Genomic DNA, 16987 nt, shown 5'->3' on the forward strand with positions numbered 1-16987 from the left:
TAAATAATCTGAACTGCCTTGAAGGTAAAAGGAGTACATCACACCCTTAAAAAGTAAACAGATCATCTGTTCCTGATTTGTAGGAACTCACATAGAAAAACTGAATGTGTCTATAGTTATGCTGATGAGGTATCAGGATCGTTGCCATTGGAAAGAGACCTGTGTAAATCTATAGGTCTGGAATTTGTATGTTGGCTGTAGCAGAGGAAAGTTCTTGCTTGTGATGAACTGCATGACTTGTGTTTGACCGAGTGCTGGGAGGAGCCGGATTTATGTCCTTAGTAAATGAGTTCATTTTGGCTTCACAGAAAGATGCAGCAGATGTAATTGTATATAGCTCTAACGTTTCCCTGTCGTGGAAAATGAGTGGAGGATGATGCACTCTGTTCTAGAATGCCAGTTATTCCCACCACCATTTTACTTTAGTGGATTTGTGTGTCCTCCAGAGCTATATTACAGAGAGAAAGCCTTTTATAAATGGATTTCTCTTTCCCTTGATGAGCCCCCTGAAAATGTTGCAAATAGCTAAATAATGTTCTGTGTCTGAAAAGGATCAAGTACTGAATGGCGAGAGACTGATTGGTTCTTTTAATTGCCATTAAGTATAGCAGAGCCTGAAAATGAGCCAGATTCTTTCTTAAGCAGTAAAGGGTACATCCTCCCAAGAGCTTTCTCTGCTAGTCTGAATGAGAAATATTTTCAGTCAGTGAAAGTTTGGCAGAATTTGGTCTATGGCACATCACTAATTCTGCAAGTGAAATGCTGATTGGACTGTTTGTTATGCTTGCTTCTAGATGCTTCTAGAAGCACTGGAAACATTTGCTTGTGGATTTCTGGCTTTGTTTTGGGGTGAGTTGAGGGGTTTTGTTGCTGTTTGGGGTTTTTAGAGGCTTTCACTTGTATTAAAAAAAACAGACAAACTCTTGGTCTTCATTTCTAGTGCATACCCTTGAAAGGTAGACACTGGAAACTGAGAGAAAGAAAGTCTTTTCCGTGGAAAAAAGTGGTAGACTTGAGATCTCAGCACTCTAAAAGACATGCAGAAGAGTAGCACTGTTTACCTAGGAGAGCTTTCAGGTATCATATTGTTCTTTCATGGCACTGCAGCAAGGACATGAATAGAAGATGCTTTGCTTTAATAGAAGATGCTTTGAATGGAAGATGCTTTGCTTTGAATAGAAGATGCTTTGCTTTGAATAGAAGATGCTTTGCTTGAACAGGCTGATTGAGAGCAAGTTCTGTTGAGAATTATATATATATATATGTAATTATATATATATATATATATCTTCTTTTATAACAGCAAGTATCTGGATCACTTTGTCGCTTCTATTGTTTTATCATTTCCCCCAACACTAAGGAACATGAATCATGTACTTGGCAGCTCTTAACAACAATCAGCTGAGTAGTTTGACAGGCTTTGAGAAAGAAGAAATCTCTTGACAGCTGTTATTCACCTGGTATTAGACTGAGCAAGCCTGAACAAGGTGTAGGATTGGACAAGTTATTTTGAGAAGTGTGATATAAAATAGAAGAAGTAACAGCAGCTATCACCTAAGCATCACAGTAGGTTGACATTACAGCACTGTTAAGCAAAACCATCATTGGCCAAGGTTTGAAGTTGAGATGTAAGGTGTATTACCATCATTAAAATAATGAGAGTATGAAGAAGAGTGAGGAAAACCCCGAAGTCTGTTACTGAAAATATATGGTGCTAGTTTAGACCAAATGAATATAGGCAAAAATATTTGCATTGCACATCTAAATTGGAATTGTTCAATGTCACAAATGTTTTGGGGCTTTTCTCCTAATTTATTTTCCTAGAATCATTGAGTCATTAAGATTGGAAAAGACCTTTAACATCTGAACATGAGCCAGCAGTGTGCTCAGGTGGCCAAAAAGCCAACAGCATTCTGGCCGGTGTGAGGAGCAGTGTAATCAACAGAAATAGGGAGCTGATCATGCCCCTGTGCTTGTCATTAGTGAGGCCACAGCTCAAATTCTGTGTTGAGTTTAGGGCCCCTTGTTATGAGAAGCTGAGTTGCTGGATTGTGTCCAGAGGACAAGAAAGCTGATGAAGTCTAGAGAAAAAGTCTTGTGAGGAACATCTGAGAGGACTAGGATTGTTTAGTTTGGAGAAGAGGAGGCTGAAGGGAGAATTCATTGCTCTTTATAACTACCTGAGAGAAGAATGGAGTGAGGTGGGGATCTGTCTCTTCTCTCTTGTATCAGATGATAGGACAAGAGGAAATGGCCTTAAATTGTGCCATGGGAGGTTTAGATTGGATATTAGGAAAAATTTCTTTATGGAAAGAGTGGTCAGGAATAGGTTGCCTAGTGAGGTGGTGGAGTCACCATCCCTGAAGATGTTCAAGAAACCTGTGGACATGGCACTTCAGGATGTGGTTTCATGACTATGATGGTGTTAGGTCAGTGGTTAGACTTGATGGTCATAGGTGTATTTTCCAAACAAAACAATCCCATGATTCTATGATTAGAAGGGTAAATCTTGCCAATTTTCTCTGTTAATGTATCATAGGAAGTAGAATGTTTAATAAATGCATGCAACAAGGGGTCCAAATGTACTGATTACATTATTTTCCATTCTGGTTCTTAGTCTTTAATACTTCTGTGACAAACCCACTGCTGTCTCTTTCCAAGTGCAAAACAATAGTCCTTGTCTCTCATTGTGTTATATACATATATAGCACAATGGCAGTGCTGATTGATACCCGCCTGAACATGAGCCAGCAGTGTGCCCAGGTGGCCAAGGGAGCCAGTGGCATCCTGGCCTGCATCAGGAATGGTGTGGTCAGCAGGAGCAGGGAGGTCATTCTGCCCCTGTACCCTGCACTGGTTAGACCACACCTTGAGTGCTGTGTTCAGTTCTGGGCCCCCCAGTTTAGGAGGGACATTGAGATGCTTGAGCGTGTCCAGAGAAGGGCGACGAGGCTGGGGAGAGGCCTTGAGCACAGCCCTACGAGGAGAGGCTGAGGGAGCTGGGATTGGTTAGCCTGGAGAAGAGGAGGCTCAGGGGAGACCTTATTGCTGTCTACAACTACCTGAGGGGTGGTTGTGGCCAGGAGGAGGTTGCTCTCTTCTCTCAGGTGGCCAGCACCAGAACAAGAGGACACAGCCTCAGACTGCACCAGGGGAAATTTAGGCTGGAGGTGAGGAGAAAGTTCTTCCCTGAGAGAGTCATTGGACACTGGAATGGGCTGCCCGGGGAGGTGGTGGAGTCGCCATCCCTGGAGCTGTTCAAGGCAGGATTGGACGTGGCACTTGGTGCCATGGTCTGGCCTTGAGCTCTGTGGTAAAGGGTTGGACTTGATGATCTGTGAGGTCTCTTCCAACCTTGGTGATACTGTGATACTGTGAAACCTACTGCTGTCTCTTTCCAAACAGTGGTTATTTCCCCCCCTTCTTTTTTATATCATTTAAGACATAGTGCCTTACAATGTACAGATACATCAGGAGATTTTTCACATTGTTCTTGTGTAAGTGCAGAACAGTAGTCCTTGTCTCTCATTGTGTTATATACATATATACGAGACCTGTGCTGTGACGTACGGAAAATGAGGCCTCACAACACACAGAGTGTTATCAGGTGACTCCACCACCTCCCTGGGCAGCCTGTTCCAAAGCCTCACCATTCTTTAAGAGTTTTTTTCCTTCTGTCTCAAAGGAAAGAACTGAATTCAGTTGGAAAACTTGACTGTCCATGAGCTGACAAGATTTTGTTCCTAGAAACTTTCCTCTATATATGTTTTCCAGTGGTTCAAAGTGAGCTGTATGTGCCCACAAATGCAGAGTACTGTATGGTTCTGTAATCTCTCCACCAGTTCTCAACAGCAGCAGGTAATAAAGCTACACAGCACTTCCATTAGCAGCATACAGCACAAAATATTCTCCCACTGAGGGAAAAAAGCTATGGGGCATGTCTACAGGATGCGTGAACTGACAGTGGATGGATCTGTCCTGACTTACATCATTGTAAGAGTTGGGATCAAATCTTCTGGCTGTGTTTCCTCTGTTTACCAGACCAGCTGTTAGTTTGTAAGACATCCACTGAAGATGTTATATTATATATAAAAAGCAGTTTTTCTTTCAAAATTCCCCCCAGGAGTGCCCACTATATTGCTTTGCAGCTCCTAAAGCTCTTAGGTAGTACCTTGGGTAGGATTAGCACGAACTGTAACTGAGAGGGTAATGGTAGAGCAATACTGGTCGAGTTGTTCCTATCTGTGTTGGAAGAAGTGGTTTAGAACAAGAACAGGGAGTAATAGATGCTTTAAAATCGTTGGTAAAAGGCAGACTTTCTCAGGTGCTGTACGTCATCCAGACTTCTTCTGAGACCATTTAAAGTTATTTGCTGCTCCAAATCCTCTAGAAACCATTACCTTATATGAAATGCAAAGCCACTAAATTCTTTCCTAATGACAGTCATTCAAAATGGATAGTTTAGAAGAGTTATAGCTAGCCTTATGCCAGGGACTTTTTATAGTGAAACAAGACCTAAGCAGTACCTTTCTCAAGTATACCTTTCAATCAACATAACAAAAATTGGCCCAGTTTAATGGGATAGAGAATTACACAAGGGAAAGGTAATGATTTTCTTCTCTCTTTTTGCCTAAATCTGTCTCTACTGACCTCCCTCTGCTGAAGCAGAGCAGGTTTGACATCAGGGTGTGTTGGTTTTAGAAAGAGTGGCATTTGTAATGAAATCCTTTGTGTTCTTGTCTAGCTACACCAAACTTGTGATTAGCTGATTATAGAGACGCCAAGGATTGCCAAAAGACTTTATTTGCTCTAAATATCTGGGCCAGGATTGTTTCAATTTAGGATGCAAGTGCTTTTGAAAAATGCCTTTTGTCAGTTCATTATTTTTTGCAGTTATTTCTTCCTTATGCTCCTGTTTAAATAGGTGAACAGGACTAAAAGTGTTTAGTTGCTCAGCCAGGAATCAGAAGCAGAATTATGGGGCCCAGGTGATGAATTACACAGCAGCAATGGTGCATGGACAAAGCAGTTCCCTGGTGAACAACCTACAGGCAAGGAATGGTTGACTTGCACCACCTGAACACTTACAAGTGATTAATCCAGTCACAAGCTCTGGATTAAGTCTTTTTATGTTGATGTAAATTTTACAACTCCTTCAGGCAGTGTCCCTTTATAGATTGCTTCAGTTTTACAAGACTTTCATCAATATTACACACTTGATGGGAACCATGGATGTCAGTAGGATGGCTTCTCTTCAGTATAAAATGATCAGCAGCTGGAACCAGAGCAGGTGCTGGTGTATCTCCTTCCTGTAAGCCTGCATGGAGGAGCCTTCTGTTTCCTTGAAGCTCATGTGGCAGAGAAAACAACCTCTGATGTTTCCAATTTGGGTATATATACACGCTCCCTCTTTCTGAAGTGCAGCAGCATCCAGGAAGCCATCCTGCCAGGCCATCCAGGGTTTTGTCAGATGTTTCTGATGGGCTCATTTGCATAAAATGAAAGCCAAGTTACTTCTGCAGCCAAACATAACAGACACTGCCTAACAAGAATACCTATAACACACAGTTCAGAGTTTTTAGTGAGCGACAATCACTGGCACTTGGATTTGTTTTCCATTGGCAAGGTAGTGTGGAAGTAAATGCCAGGCACAATTTTCACAAACCTGCATATTTTCAGGATGTTTAGAAAATAATTTTGCATCTGGCCAGGTCCTTCTTGAGAAGCTTTGAGGCCTGAGTCTGAAACAGGCACGAGACCAAAGGTGAAGGCTACAAAAGTAGACTACACATCCTACATGCCTCAGAAGATGTGAAGGTCAGTTATTTCACTCCAAAACGAGTATAAGGTGCAACCAGTGTGCAAAGTTTGACACTGTCTCTCTTCATGTGTTTCCCCTTAGTATTTCAAACATAAAGAAATGAGTTATGACAGAGTAAAATTGTTTAGTCTCTCTTACTGCTAAGTGGATGCAACCATAAGCTGCCAGCTAGTCCAGTATCATGCTTGAATTTCAGTAGCCACATGAAATCTAGCTCTACAGTTTTCAGGAGGTCTGAGATGCTTATAAATTACTGCAGGACAAGGACATGAGCTAATAGGAGAGGGAATCTGGACAGAACCTCATCACAATGTGTATCTGTTTAGAACTGGGGGATGATGCTTCAGAAGGTCTCTAACTCCCCAGTTGGGTACCTGAAGAGACTTCATTTCCATGAGGTCACATGAGTTGTGCTGACATAGCTAACCAGTCATGTCAGGGGCAGGACTATAGTTTGGTTCCAGCCCAGTAGTGTCAGGGCTGGACTACAGTTTGGTTCCAGACCAGTCATGTCAGGGGCAGGACTATAGTTTGGTTCCAGCCCAGTAGTGTTGGGGCTGGACTATAGTTTGGTTCCAGCCCAGTAGTGTCAGGGCTGGACTATAGTTTGGTTCCAGACCAGTAGTGTCTGGGGCTAGGCTATAGTTTGGTTCCAGACCAGTAGTGTCAGGGGCTGGACTATAGTTTGGTTCCAGCCCAGTAGTATCAGGGCTGGATTATAGTTTGGTTCTAGCCCAGTAGTATCAGGGCTGGATTATAGTTTGGTTCCAGCCCAGTAGTATCAGGGCTGGACTATAGTTTGGTTCCAGCCCAGTAGTGTCAGGGGCTGCACTATAGTTTGGTTCCAGCCCAGTAGTATCAGGGCTGGACTATAGTTTGGTTCCAGCCCAGTAGTATCAGGGCTGGACTATAGTTTGGTTCCAGCCCAGTAGTATCAGGGCTGGACTATAGTTTGGTTCCAGCCCAGTAGTATCAGGGCTGGACTGTAGTTTGGTTCCAGCCCAGTAGTATCAGGGCTGGACTATAGTTTGGTTCCAGCCCAGTAGTATCAGGGCTGGACTATAGTTTGGTTCCAGCCCAGTAGTATCAGGGCTGGACTGTAGTTTGGTTCCAGCCCAGTAGTGTCAGGGGCTGGACTATAGTTTGGTTTCAGCCCAGTAGTGTTGGGGCTGGACTATAGTTTGGTTCCAGCCCAGTAGTGTCAGGGGCTGGACTATAGTTTGGTTCCAGACCAGTAGTATCAGGGCTGGACTATAGTTTGGTTCCAGCCCAGTAGTGTTGGGGCAGGACTATAGTTTGGTTCCAGCCCAGTAGTGTTGGGGCAGGACTATAGTTTGGTTCCAGCCCAGTAGTGTTGGGGCAGGACTATAGTTTGGTTCCAGCCCAGTAGTGTTGGGGCAGGACTATAGTTTGGTTCCAGCCCAGTAGTGTCAGGGCTGGACTATAGTTTGGTTCCAGCCCAGTAGTGTCAGGGCAGGACTATAGTTTGGTTCCAGCCCAGTAGTATCAGGGCTGGACTATAGTTTGGTTCCAGCCCAGTAGTATCAGGGCTGGACTATAGTTTGGTTCCAGCCCAGTAGTATCAGGGCTGGACTGTAGTTTGGTTCCAGCCCAGTAGTGTCAGGGGCTGGACTATAGTTTGGTTTCAGCCCAGTAGTGTTGGGGCTGGACTATAGTTTGGTTCCAGCCCAGTAGTGTCAGGGGCTGGACTATAGTTTGGTTCCAGACCAGTAGTATCAGGGCTGGACTATAGTTTGGTTCCAGCCCAGTAGTGTTGGGGCAGGACTATAGTTTGGTTCCAGCCCAGTAGTGTTGGGGCAGGACTATAGTTTGGTTCCAGCCCAGTAGTGTTGGGGCAGGACTATAGTTTGGTTCCAGCCCAGTAGTGTCAGGGCTGGACTATAGTTTGGTTCCAGCCCAGTAGTGTCAGGGCAGGACTATAGTTTGGTTCCAGCCCAGTAGTATCAGGGCTGGACTATAGTTTGGTTCCAGCCCAGTAGTATCAGGGCTGGACTATAGTTTGGTTCCAGACCAGTAGTGTTGGGGCTGGACTATAGTTTGGTTCTAGACCAGTAGTACCAGGGCCGGACTGTAGTTTGGTTCCAGCCCAGTCCCATCAGGTGCTTGGGGGCTGCGGAGGCTGGTGAGAGGATGAAGTGGCAGGAAGTGGCTGCTTGGTTTCCCACCCAACCCCCTGTGGAGGGGGGCGGGGGGGAGTGGTTCTGTAAATAGCAGCGGGCCGGATTGAGGACCCTGGGGGGCCATATCTGGCCCGTGGGCCATAGTTTGAGGACCCCTGCTCTACACCTTCCATGCCCAGCACACTGATTCACTTGACCATTTCAGATGTTGTATACAGGAAGGCAGAGCACTTTCTCTTCTGTGTTGAAGGAAACCCTAAGCTGTTTATTTCCATCTCTGACCTCTGCAAGGGCCAGTACTGTGAAGAACTGCTTTGTGCATGACTGCAACACCAGCTAGTGAAGGCTGTGTACCACACCAGAGCAACACTCTGCTGCTGACCTCTGGCCAGGCTACGAGACACATATGTTTTATTGGGCCAGATGCTTTTGCTTTATGTGCTTACAGTAAGGCATTACTTCTCCCTACTGACCTTGTCTCACCTCACCTTTGATCCTCAGGCTGCTATGTTTTTTAAAAAAACACTCAAACCTCATTCCTTTCTTAATGTTTCAAAGTGCAAGGAGTGATAAAAACCATGAGGGATTATTGCCAGGTAGACATACTGGCAGTGTGTCCAAGCCTCTGTCGTGGAAGGCAAGTATAGACCTAATACATGTCCTGGCTTGCCCAGGCATGGTCCCATGATCCCCTTCCCCCTCTGCTGAAGGAAAGAGCAGCAGGAAGAGAAGGCAAGCTGCAAACAAGTGTCTGCTGTGATTCCCAGTTAGCAAGCTGTGAATGGGTGCTGCTCCCGGTGGAGGGTCAGTGCAGAGAGGCACAGTTTCTAAATTGCCCCCCATTAAATGCATCAGTTTGAAAATAAAACTGGCCAATAGGCACTAGCATCATTGTTCTGGCCAATGAATCCAAAGCTTCGTGCCTCGTGTGACAATGCAGGCACACTGAGGGGCAGCACAAGACACCTGACACACGGTGCTAAGCCCTTAGCCCTCCAGGCTTTGCTGGAGCCAAACCCTCCATTGGCTCATCTACTCAACTGCCAGACCTGCAACAGGAGGAGGAGAGCAAGGCTTAAACCATCCTGGGAGGATTTATGTCCTACCAGGACATTTTCCTTCTCAAATCTGTAGTTTCCTTATCGTTTGATATTCTGTGGTTTTACACCAACTGCTGACTGACAAAGATGTATAAGCCACTCAATATTTACAGAGGCACTATGGCATTTCATTTGGTGTGTCTTTATTGAGTTCCTAAGAAATGCAGATAACCCAAACAGCCTCTTAATTCAGAGCCAAACATCCGCCTTGCCTCCTGGAAGCATGCACCTCTCCTTCCAGTGACTGCAGAGACTATCAGGATGACAGCTCTTCAGATCTTGATGGCAGGAACCAGTTTGTGGTTGCAGTGGACCTACCAGGTCTGGGGCAGGCTCCACTCTCCAAGTTGCTGTCGAGTTTGAGATGATTTGAGGAAATGCTTTGTGCTCAGCAGATTTTCCTATGACACTTTGCAATGAGCTTTCTTTATAGAAGCACTCCAAGTGAAAAGAAAAACAGCATAAAGAGCCTGTTAAATAATCTGCTAAAAGACACTCATCTTCCTCTGTTTTTCTACTTGCCACAGGCTGAGATTTACAGAGTTTTTGAACTAATATAATCCCAGCTTCCCAATAAATATAGATTCTGGGTTTTGACTATGACACAAACAGTTTATTCTCCCTGTGGTACATGAACTCCATCTGAAGACCTAATTTTTCATATGCTACGTGAAGAAAACTGCAAACCAGATTGGCATCTGAACTTTCTGTAGCCCCCAATTTGAGGGATTGAACCAAGCACTCTATCTGAAGAGACAATGAACCCTGACAAACTCTGGGTCTGAGTCCAAGCTTTGTATTATCTCAGTGGTATCAATCAAATCAACTACAAGAATAGCTTAAAACATAATCCATTTCTTCCCATGCCCCTTCTTCATTCCTGCAATGTCAAGCCAGTGTTGAGGATATTTTGAATTGATGCCTGCTGTAAGGCCATGAAGAATGGTTAGCCCACTCTGGTGTGTGACCTCCTAATGACAGACAGCACTAGTGACAAAAGAGATGTGCAAGTGGGAGAGGTGATGGAGTATATACTGCACTCCCTCACCTCCTCCAAGCCTCTTCAATCATTCCTTGGAGGGGAACTGCTTTAAAAAGTTTTTCTACAACATGGAGAAGCTCATGGAGAGAGCCAGAATTTCTCAGCCACAGCCACTGTCTCCTTGCTTCTCTGTATGCACACAATTCCCTAAATACCTGTTAACTGCATTGAGATGCTGAAATCCCAAGTAATTCCTTTTAATGAGTCGAAAGCCCTTCCTGAAGATCAGAGCAAATCTGGATTTTAATTTTTTTTACTGTTATTTTCTATTTCTTCCCCTCCTCCTTTTATTGCCACCTAGGAGGGTGCCATCAGCTGGGTCCCCCTGTTGGCAGCAGTATGATAGATGGCCACTCATTTTGTTTGCAGCAAGGCTGCTCTGGCTGACGTCTGTCCGGCTAGCAAAACAGAGGGAGCTGCCAAAGAAAACAGTCCGAGGCATGAAAGTTAACAGCTAGCAATAACTGTGGTGCGAAACATTCCCATGAAATCCAGACATCAAGGATGCTGCTTGGAATAGCTTGAATGTCCTGCATTCTTTTCCAGTGAAAGCAGAGTAATACACCAGCAGCGTGGGAGACGGCAGGCAAGGAAGAACACATGAGCCCCAGAGAAGGCTCCATCAATTTTCTCTCTGTGGCTGGCTGAAGGAAGCTTAAGTGTACGTTGCAGTGGCTCCCGACACCAGCCGCTGCCACGCGCCACGCGCATCTAACTTAAAACACGGTACCTGAAAAACTAAACCAAAAAATCCCCAAGCTATTAATAGGTTTGCATAAAGAAATCCCTTGTACTTTTTAATCACATACATCTGCAATCGAGAAACCAAGCATAAAATGTCAGTGTGGTTATTACATGGGTCACTGGAACAGGTTTATGTTAGCTAATACGCTGAAATAGTAGATTAGTAAGGAGTTAGTTTATAGCCTTTAGTTCATTTGTTGACAGGAAGAATCAGGAGCAGATTTGGTTTATGCCTGATCCCATCACAGAACAACTAGGAGCTGAGCAGTGCTTAAACTCCAGGCAACTGGAATGTGATGATGGCTACGCTGCATAGACTTTTTTGTTTTCTTTTGTGGTTGAGTGAGATGCTTGCAAAGGGGAAGAGCTAATGAGATCACAGAAATTAGCAGAGCAAAAGGCTTATGTGTGACCCTCCACAGTGACTCAGTAAAAAGCTAGGCTCAGCATCCTGTTGCAGAGCTGGTAAATACCCCAACCCTTCAAGTGATGCAGCACTCAGGAGGAAAAAAGATCTTCCTGAGATCTATAGGAAACAAGATTATTCTTAAAAAAGAAAAAAGAGTGATAGTGATGTTCTAGCAGATCACTAGAAATACTGGGGAGTTCCTGCTGTGTATTGTAATTCCTAGGTCAAAGATCAGGCCCTTCTCTCAGCTGCTACTTCTGTATTTATTATAGCATTATGGGCAACTATTTTGTGAGAAACTCTGCAGCTTTGAAAATCCAAACCATATATATCCACCAGGCCTTCTTAGCATTTAATAATGGCAGAAGGCAGTAGAGAATTACAGAGGCATTAAAGGGTTTACTCACAAATTCTTATTAATTATCAGTCACCCTCCGGGGCTATGTCACAGCCTATACAAGTGTCCAGTCTTCAGGGCACTCTGCCCGTGGATGTCGGGGCTATAGTCCTCAAGGCGTCAGGGAAAAGGAGAATCTTCCCAGCTTCTGGGGAAAGGACAGTCTCTGACCTTGTTCTCCTGGCTTCTTCTGGATGCTCTGTGTGTATGCCCAGGGATTCTTAGGCAGGACCTCAGGTGCAGAACGAGTACAGTGCCGTGCAGTGTCAGCACAGCCATATAGGCCAATCGTGTGCAGACAGGTGGAGTCTGCTCCTGGCAACTCGCGGCAGTGGCGCACACCAGGCAATAATAAGGCAGTGGGTGTGCAATAGGGTGCACGGCTGCACAGGAGACTGAGCTCCACAGATAAAGCAATGCAGGATCTAGTGCTGGTAACTCACCGCAGTGGATGCAATAGGGTGCACGGCTGCACAGGAGACTGAGCTCCACAGATAAAGCAATACAGGATCTGGACCCGGTAACTCACTGCAGTGGTGTGCAATAGGGTGCACGGCTGCACAGGAGACTGAGCTCCACAGATAAAGCAATGCAGGATCTAGTGCTGGTAACTCACCTCAGTGGATGCAATAGGGTGCACAGCTGCACAGGAGACTGAGCTCCACAGATAAAGCAATGCAGGATCTAGTCCTGGTAACTCACCGCAGTGGATGCAATAGGGTGCACGGCTGCACAGGAGACTGAGCTCCACAGATAAAGCAATGCAGGATCTAGTGCTGGTAACTCACCTCAGTGGATGCAATAGGGTGCACAGCTGCACAGGAGACTGAGCTCCACAGATAAAGCAATGCAGGATCTAGTCCTGGTAACTCACTGCAGTGGATGCAATAGGGTGCACGGCTGCACAGCAGACTGAGCTCCACAGATAAAGCAATACAGGATCTAGTGCTGGTAACTCACTGCAGTGGTGTGCAATAGGGTGCATGGCTGCACAGGAGATTGAGCTGCACAGATAAAGCAATACAGGATCTAGTCCTGGTAACTCACTGCAGTGGATGCAATAGGGTGCACGGCTGCACAGGAGACTGAGCTCCACAGATAAAGCAATGCAGGATCTAGTGCTGGTAACTCACCTCAGTGGATGCAATAGGGTGCACAGCTGCACAGGAGACTGAGCTCCACAGATAAGGCAATGCAGGATCTAGTGCTGGTAACTCACTGCAGTGGATGCAATAGGGTGCACGGCTGCACAGGAGATTGAGCTGCACAGATAAAGCAATACAGGATCTAGTCCTGGTAACTCACTGCAGTGGATGCAATAGGGTGCACGGCTGCACAGGAGATTGAGCTGCACAGATAAAGCAATACAGGATCTAGTGCTGGTAACTCACCGCAGTGGATGCAATAGGGTGCACGGCTGCACAGGAGACTGAGCTCCACAGATAAAGCAATGCAGGATCTAGTGCTGGTAACTCACCTCAGTGGATGCAATAGGGTGCACAGCTGCACAGGAGACTGAGCTCCACAGATAAAGCAATGCAGGATCTAGTGCTGGTAACTCACCGCAGTGGATGCAATAGGGTGCACGGCTGCACAGGAGTCTCTATCTCTGTAGAATAAAGTAGATGCACTGCAGGAGAGCAGTCAGGCAGGCAAGCATAAGCTGGCATCAGCAGAGCAGGTGAGTCTAAGCATGATAATGAGAGCGAGCGAGCACTTTGCTTACCTGTATACCTCTATTTATCAAATGTGGGCCGAGATTGGCCCTGTGGCCACCAAAATGATCAATCAGCTTGCCAGTTAGCTTATACAACCACTTTACACAGTCACATTACACAACCTGGGCTCTGGGCAGGCCAGACTTTTTGGCACCAGATCTATTGTGCCCCTCTTGTCCGTTTAACGTGTTTACCTCTGGTTTGGGCAGCAAAACATGTCCAGGCATGAATAAGCCTCTTTGGGCCTATGGGCCCTCCACGACACCTTTATAGAATACCTCTCTCTTAAAAATGTAAGTTTAAATACTTTCTGTGATGCTGTAGTTCAAGCCTGGAGTAGGATCATCATGCCTCAGTCTGAGAGAAAATGGGGACATTTCTGAGTGTGCCTTCACCACAGGCAGAAGAACAAAATGTGTCAGGAGATGGCACAGGAATCATTTCTCAAGGGATGCTTATGCATCTGCTATGTATTTGGACTGTTTTACTGGCAATTTTCTAAGCCAGGTGAGCAACATTACCTATGAAAAAAGATAAGAAAAGCATTTAAGGGACAAACTTGAGAGGAAAGACCCAATTAGATTAAGGAAACACTGTTGGTATTGTTAGAACCACCTCTCTTTGTTCCCCTTTTTGTTGCAGAGCCCTGCAGTTTGGAGGTACTTGGCATTCTCCTGACTGGTTCTGCTTCCCTCCTACGAATTTCCCTCTAGGCTTAGGCAGCAGTACAAATATTATTACACTCTGCAGGCTTTGCCTTCTGACCTACTCTACAGAGACACACATGATGGAGTCAGAACAGCTGAATAGAAAATATCTTTCTTAACTCTGTAGAACTGGAGGGATGCCAAAGTCCAGTAGTTCATAAAGGAGATGGGGCTGGTAGAGCTCCTGAGGGAAGTCAGACCATAGAAGGAGCACTGGGTATTAGGGAAGAGTGTCAATAAAAAAACAAAATGTGGAGGAGAGGAAGGAGAAAGGGGTGGGAAAGAAGGGGGCGAGGGAGAGCTGTGGATGCTAGCTGGGGTGTCTGGTTGCCTCAGCAGTGGGACGTGTGCTTCTGCAGGAGCTACATGCCTGCAGCTCTTGATTCAGCCCTGGGGGCCTGGCAGATCAGCCACGTTTATTTTGCTCTGAGCAGACAAGTGCCAGCATGTGTACGTCTGAGTTGTTATGGTTTTTCCTGGGGAAGGATTCCTTGGGAATGAGTTGGATGGGTCAGAAATGGTACTAGATAGGAGGGCTTTCACTGCCCAGTGCTCTAGCTTGCAGTCGTGCCCCAGAGCTGTGCAGCTCTGCTCCCAGCGCCTCGTTGAGAACTTTCTCTCCATGATTTCCTCATCCTCACCAAAAGACTGGGGATCTTTCTAGGGGGCTTTGCCAGAGCATTTTGTTATGGTGACATCTTCTGTGGCAGAGTAATGCTTGTGGAAAGGAGGGGCTCAAGGGCTGGCTGGAAGCCAGAGCATCAACAGGGACTGTGCTGGTTTCCCACACAGCTCTGCTAACATGATGCTATCATGACCAGCAGCAGTCCTGCTGCTTCAGTTCAGGGAACTCTCCCAAGCCCTGACCTCCACATGTGTCTGGTGGAGGCTGTATTTGCACGTGTGTGAATTATGCAGACAAAGTTCCTCTGGAGGATAGATCTACCCTGTCACCATCACTCTTCCTTTTGACCTTGGCCAGGGTCTGAACTCCAGCCACCGGTGCTGGAAATCTCTGCCAAGGCACTGCCCTGGTATGTGCCCATGCTGTGCTGCAAACTGGAAATGCTAGGTAGGGTTTAGCCAAGATAGAAATCAAAAAGAACTTTTCCCCATGAATGCAGCCTTGTCCCAGCTCAGATGCACATAAGCTCCGGGAAAGGTTTGTTGATCCTGCTTAGATTTCATTTAGCTTCTCTCAGTGCTTAGCTTTTCTCAGTAACTGCTGTTACTCTCTACTCCCTGGCTCCATTAAGAATCTGATGTGGTTGGATTTGATGATCTGTGAGGTCTCTTCCAACCTTGGTGATACTGTGATACTGTGAAATATTAACATTCCAGGAGAGCAACTTGTTCTTTTTAAATTGAATGTGAAAAGCATAGTGACAGTATTCAGTGATTCAGGGGCTGAGCTGGTCCTTAACATTTTGCTGAAATTACAACTTGTGGCTTCAGAAATGGCCAGGGGGAAAAAAATTACTTCATGTATCATTGAAGTTAAGAAGCACAAGGAATTTTCTCAGAGGTTCGTTTGATGAGAAGCCTAATTCTGTACATCAAAAGGGAATTAGTTCACTGGACAAACTTTGAAATACTTCTCTTAGCCTTTCCATGATTCCCACACCCCCCCCCCCCCCCCAGCATCATTAATTTTTTGCAGCTTCTCTTCAGTGGGTATTATGCTTTTGAAGAGAAGTAGTGTGTTTTATAGGGGTTTCTCTCTGTTTTGCTTGAAGCTAAGCAGTTATAGTTGTCATGAGAATCAAATCAGCCTCTAGGTTGTGGAAATAAAGGAAGATTTGATTGTATTTAAACCAAAACATTAATTGCTGTCTTCCCCATGTGAAATACCAGATGGCAAACACTAGGTATGTGTGGTTCAATCATACAAGAACCACAAGGGAAAAAAAACCATGCTTCAGATAAACAGAAGCGGATGATCACACACAGCCAATTTGTATCCATGTTAGTTGTGAGTTACACAGTCGGTTTCAATTTCAGGGACACTTGCAAACCTCAGTACCTCTTGCCATAGGGACTAAGCTTTGGTCTTAATAATTGGAATATAAGATTTTGCACTGTAATTTTGGTGTTAGCATTTATCTGTTGAAAGGGAAAGAAAAGAAAAAAGAAAAGAAAAGAAAAGAAAAGAAAAGAAAAGAAAAGAAAAGAAAAGAAAAGAAAAGAAAAGAAAAGAAAAGAAAAGAAAAGAAAAAAGAAAAGAAAAGAAAAGAAAAGAAAAGAAAAGAAAAGAAAAGAAAAGAAAAGAAAAGAAAAGAAAAGAAAAGAAAAGAAAAGAAAAGAAAAGAAAAGAAAAGAAAAGAAAAGAAAAGAAAAGAAAAGAGAGAAGAGAAGAGGGCACAGGCTGTAAGTCCTTCTTTTTCTAACACATCTACCAATAGTCTTTTGTGATCTGAACCACTGTAGCTCATGTAGCTTGCTGCACATAAAGAAAATGGGAAAGCAAAGCAAAGCTGCACATTTAATAGTGGCTAGGAGCAGAACAAGCAGAAACTGCATGGCATAAAGTGTATGTAAAGGACACAGTACAGTCTTGTGGACACTGGGTGAAAACTGTATCTCTGCCAAGCAGAGCTTGTGCTTCCTGCATCCACACAGTTCATAAAGCAAATGATGGGACAGACATCCAGAAGCCTTACTTTAACTGATTTATTTTTTGCTTAGCTTGCTTACTTGCTCAGCAAAAAGCTTCACTTTGTTTGCCATTGATATTATTTGAGAAGTGAGGTTCCAGTTGTATCCATCCATAATTCTGACGAATGGGGTTCCTCCTTTTCCTTCTAAGATTCCATGTGAAAGGCTAGCTTTCCTGGCAAGCTGCGTTTGGCATCAAAGACTGTCAGCTGTGGAGTTGGCTGGATGAGTTTTCACTAAAGCTGAACAGGGA

The 16987-nt window shown here is 44.9% G+C and overlaps 1 long non-coding RNA gene across 1 annotated transcript in view; it reads left to right on the plus strand.

Moving 5' to 3' along the window:
* Positions 1-10854, plus strand: part of LOC135184715 (uncharacterized) — a 30006-nt gene extending 19152 nt beyond the window's left edge. Inside the window, exon 3 of the long non-coding RNA XR_010306135.1 lies at positions 10474-10854. This is a non-coding gene — a long non-coding RNA (uncharacterized LOC135184715). The remainder of the gene's footprint in view (positions 1-10473) is intronic.
* Positions 10855-16987: the final 6133 nt, after the last annotated feature.

This window comes from Pogoniulus pusillus, chromosome 21 (assembly GCF_015220805.1).
Source record: "Pogoniulus pusillus isolate bPogPus1 chromosome 21, bPogPus1.pri, whole genome shotgun sequence".
Classification (NCBI taxonomy): domain Eukaryota; kingdom Metazoa; phylum Chordata; class Aves; order Piciformes; family Lybiidae; genus Pogoniulus; species Pogoniulus pusillus.